The following is a 4,862-nucleotide window of genomic DNA, read 5'->3' as shown; positions in this document are numbered from 1 at the left end:
TAGGTTTACGAGTTCTGGTGGGTCAAATTTAGGAATTTTGGGCATAAGGGTATAGCTCAAAGAGAATTACTTTCCTAGCTTGCAGTAAACCCTGAATTTGGTCCCTAGCACTGACAAAATAAGAAAATTTTTTTTTCCCAGCTATTATTTCTTCAAATATGTTTCCAGTTTTTGTTATATTCCCACATATCCCTGAAGCTCTGCTCATTTTTTTGTAGGCTGTTTTCTCTTTGTAGTTAGGGCAACGATTTCTGCTGCTCTTTCAAGTTCGATTATTTCTCCTGTCCCTTTCTGCTATGAGCCTAGCCATTACATTTCTTTTTAAGTTTTTTTCCTTCAGTTCTAAAATTTCCATTTGGTTCTTCTTTATATCTTCTATTCCTTTATTGAGATATGTCTTTTCTGAGATTTTCTATTTTTTCAAGCATATTCATAATTGCTTATTGAATGTTTTTCTAATGGCTGCTATAAAATCTTATTTAGGTAACTCTAACATCTATGTCATCAAGGTATTGGCTTTGTTGATTGTCTTTTCTCATTTAGTTTGGGATCTTCTTGGTTCTTTGTGTGGTGAGTAATTTTCAATGTATCCTAGAATTTTTGGTATTGTTATGAGACTTCCCTCTCACTGGGGATTCAACCCAAGACCTTCACACTGAGCTACATCCCCAGGTCTTTTTTAAAATTTTGAGACAGGGTTTTACTAAATTGTTTGGGCTGGACTAAAATTTGTGATCCTTTTGCCTCAGCCTCTCAGAGTGCTGGGATTACGTGAGGCATACCATACACCACCAAGCCTGGGTGAGATTGAGTTTGACCTAAACATTCTGTTACCCGCAGCAAATACGGGGGGGGGGTCATCTCCTAATTACCACTGAAGTTCAGGCCTCCACTGATACCATAGCAGCGGGGAGGAGCAGCGGTGCTTTCTGACTGCTCCACACTTGGCCTCCGCTGATACCAAGGCACAGGGGTGAAGTGTTAAAATGTGAGGGTCAGAGCTCTGACTTTCTACGAGCTCCCTCTTTGACATCAGACCAGTGGGAAGGGAGAGGGGCCTCAGTACTGCCTGGCTAGAATGAAGTCCTTGCTCCTCACTTGGCATCCTTCTCCAACAACACCAGTCCAAGGAGGGTGGAGGTCAGGACTCCAGGCTCAGGCTTTGGCTGATGTTGGTGGGGGTGGGGTGGCGCTGGGAGAGCATTATTGTCCTGCTAGGCTACGCCTTTCCTGATCCTTTGGTGGACACAGTAGTCTTTTCTGTTGGGACTTTTTTTTAAAATTTCCACTTCAATTGGTGTTTCTGGGTTTCTGAATTTCTGGCTTCTCCAGCATCAAGTCTAAGATAAAGGACACAGAGAAAGAAAACCAGGGAATTTACCATGGATTGCTCCACAGGTCCTGAGGTCCCTAGCCCATCTGCCTTCTCTCCACCTTTCAATCTTCTTCTTTTTATTTCTTTTTTTTTTTTTTTTCAGTACTAGTGATTGAACCGAAGACCTTTGCACTGAGCTATATCCTAAACTTTTTTTAATTTGTTTGAATTTTAATCTTATTTTATTGTTGTACTGGTGATTGGACTCAGGGACTTTTCACTGAGCTATACCACTCCAACCCCTTTAACATTTTTTTTTTTTTTTTTGAGACAGCATTGTCTAGGCCTGGCCGGAGTTTTCCACCCTTCTGCCTCAGTCTCCCAGAGTGGAGGGATCACAGGTATGTGCCACCATGTTAGGCTTCAATCTTCCTGTATTTGTTTCATATACAACATTCATATATGTTCAATTGCTCTTAGTGAGAAGAATAAGGAAGACTACTTCCACTTCATCTTTCTGGGATTAGGAGTCTGTATAAATGATATTATTATTACTTTTCTTTCTTTAGTGTTGGAAATTGAACCCAGGGCCTCATTTGTGCTCAACATGGGTGCTCTACCACTGAGCTACACCTCCAATCCTAAACAACATTATTTTTTAACAGTGCAGGTGATCAGGAAGTTTTGGAATCTGCTTGTATTATGTTGTTAAAGGAGAATAAAAAGAGATTTAACAACAACAAAAACACACACAGAAAAAGATTCAACATTTTTTCATTGGATAGCTGATCTGAAAAAATGCAATCATTCCATATTTTTATCCTAATGAAGTAGGGACCCTCAATAGTTTGCTTAGATATTTGAAACTCACCGGTAAACTTCAATCACTTTTATTAAATGCTAAAAATATATTTGTTTAAAAATCAAAAATTATTGGGGGTCTGGGAAGTGGCATAATCCGTAATTCCAGTGCCCTGGCAGGCTGAGGCAGGGGGACTACAAGTTCAAGCCTAGCCTGGGCAACACAGGGACTTAGTGAGAGAACCTGTCTCAAAATTTTAAAAAGGGATGGGGCTGTAGCTCAGTATAAAGGCACCAGCTTTCAATCCTCAGTACTGAGGAAGAAATTAAGTCACAAACTGCTGGCCCCTGTTGAGTCCCTAGGGCCCCTGTGTGCTCAGAAGCAGGATGTAGAATGATTAATTCTGGGGGCGGGGTGGTGGTCACAGGGTCTCCTCCCCAGATTCCCTTATGAAAATGCACAAATGTAGCCATTGCCCTAAGAATCCAGTTCTTTCCTGCTCTGGTGAGTATAAAGTGAAGACACTCCATAAACTGAGGGCACAGAGTAAAGTCGGGGTGGATTCCAGAGGGCAGGCTGGGAATGGGGCTGGGGAGACAGCTCCTGGAATGTGGCAGTGAACATGAGGTATATTCCCTAAAATTCAGCTTGTCTCCCCGCTTGGCTGCCAGATGATCTGACTTGTGCATGACCAGGTGGGGCAACTTTCTCCATCCGTGTGTAAAAATAACAAGCATTCACTGAGTGCTTAGTGTATGCTATGCACTGTTTGTATACCATAGCATGTAAAAAAAAAAAAAAAGATACAGATACCATAGCATGTCATTCTACCTGAGTTTGTTATTAGTCCCATTTCTCAGGAATTTTACAGAAACCAGGTATAGAGAAGTGAAGCAAGTTGCCAGAGGTCACAGAGCCAAGAAGGACAAGTAGCTGAACTTTCTGATTTTACAGCTTGTGTTATCAAGATGCTAGTGGTAGTACCTTGTGATCATGCATCCTGGCTGGGGCCCAGAGACAATAGGTGTTATACGGCTGTTTCACAGTGTCAATGAATGGCCAGCCAGAAAGCATGGCTGGCTTCTGCTATGTTACAAGTCACACTGCAGAATGACACTTGGTTGGGCATAGTTAGGCCTTCTGAGTCACAGTGCTCCATGACCAGTGTTTTGGCTAGGAGCACACTTGCTATACAGAATACTATGATCACAGGAGTATGCTCTATGTCATTATGTTTGTTATTTTAGTCTTCCCCCCCTCCCCCTGCTTTCACTGGACCTTTAAAAAAATTTTTTTTTGTGGGGGGGGTTTGAAACAGGGTCTCACTATGTAGTTGAGACTGACCTGGAACTCACTATATAGCCCAGTTTTGGGGGGGTTGTTTGAAACAGGGTCTCACTATGTAGTTGAGACTGACCTGGAACTCACTATATAGCCCAGGCTGGTCTCGGACTCATAGTGATCCTTCTGCCTTAGCCTCCCAAGTGCTGAAATTACAGGCATGCACCAATATGCCTGGCCCTTAAAAATTTTTTTTATTTAGAGACACGGTCTTGCTAAGTTTCCTGGGCTACCTCTAATTGCCTGACCATAGTATGCTTATTTTTATTTTTATTTTTTTGGTACCGGGAATTGAACTTAGGTCCTTGAGCTTGCCAGGCAGGCGGTGGAACCACTGAGCTAAATCCCTGGCCCCATAGTGTGCTTTTCACCTCAGGATAGATTCTCTTGACGATTTTAAATTGTACGTTGCAGAATGTGACCAACTTTTCTTTTTCTGACCAACTTAATTTTTGAAAATTTTTAGTAGGTGAGGGACAAACTATAAAAAGGAAGAGCTAGATAAAACAACACAGCTTTTTATTACTGTAGAAGACAACGTACAATTACTGTATACCATGTATGCATACAATAATTCTTAATATTGATGCTGCTTTGAATGGGAATATTGCTTTTCTTCCAAGGACAAATAGCTTGAAAGTAGGAGCCACGTTATTCTTTTTTCCAAGTTTACTATAAAAAAGAAATTTGACCACCTTTGTTCTTGCAAAAATTCAAGTTACAAATCAATCTAAAAGGAATTAAGCTGCCCTTGGTAACGTGAGGCCAGGGAACTGATGTCAATTGTGTGGATTCCAGCAGGGAAACAAGACCGAGGTGGACAGCACTGAACGATTGGAATGGGAGACAGAGCATTTGTGAAGGAGGTGATGTGCAGACTTCTAAAAATTTAATGAGGATGTGATTTGACATGTGGACCCCCGTTGTTTGCTTGGGCAGAGCGGAGCATGATAATCTGTTCAAGATCATCTCCATTCCTGGATGAAATTAGGTTCTGGAAAACATTCCTTTCATGACTGTAAGCCTACAGTGAGCTTGCCTGCCTTGTATGCCTTCCCCCGACTGAACCTGGCCCCTCCCAAACAGATGTAACAGATTAGTCGAGCTCCCCATCTGCTGATAGCCACCACTGCATCTGCATTTCTTGACCCTTATCAGAAGAGAGGGGAACTGCTCTGTGCAGGGTCTGGAAGCAGCCACAGCTTGGGCAGCCTGCAAAGCCTCTTTCTGGCAAGGCAGAAAAGAAATCAGCCCTGGCAGGGTTTAGGGGCTTGTGAACCTTAGCACTGGGAGAGGACACTTGTCTGACTTTACAGACTTCCACTTGCAGGGTGGAGATGAATGTACAAAGAAGTCCTGACCTTTCCAGAATGTGCACATTCGTGATTTCTTAAACTATTTCTG

At 42.3% G+C, this 4,862-nt stretch overlaps 1 long non-coding RNA gene across 1 annotated transcript; it reads left to right on the top strand.

Annotated features, from left to right (window-relative positions):
- Nucleotides 1-1,317: 1,317 nt before the first annotated feature.
- On the top strand, nucleotides 1,318-4,651 carry LOC117286510. Its single transcript, XR_004517652.1, has 3 exons — nucleotides 1,318-1,398; nucleotides 1,650-1,716; nucleotides 4,257-4,651. It is a non-coding gene; the product is annotated as an uncharacterized LOC117286510 (long non-coding RNA).
- The last annotated feature ends 211 nt before the right edge of the window (nucleotides 4,652-4,862 follow it).

Source organism: Fukomys damarensis, unplaced genomic scaffold (genome assembly GCF_012274545.1).
Source record: "Fukomys damarensis isolate Sample0158 unplaced genomic scaffold, DMR_v1.0_HiC HiC_scaffold_17, whole genome shotgun sequence".
Classification (NCBI taxonomy): Eukaryota; Metazoa; Chordata; class Mammalia; order Rodentia; family Bathyergidae; genus Fukomys; species Fukomys damarensis.
The sequence above is the reverse complement of the archived record's forward strand: the minus strand, read 5'-3'. Positions and strand labels throughout refer to the sequence as shown.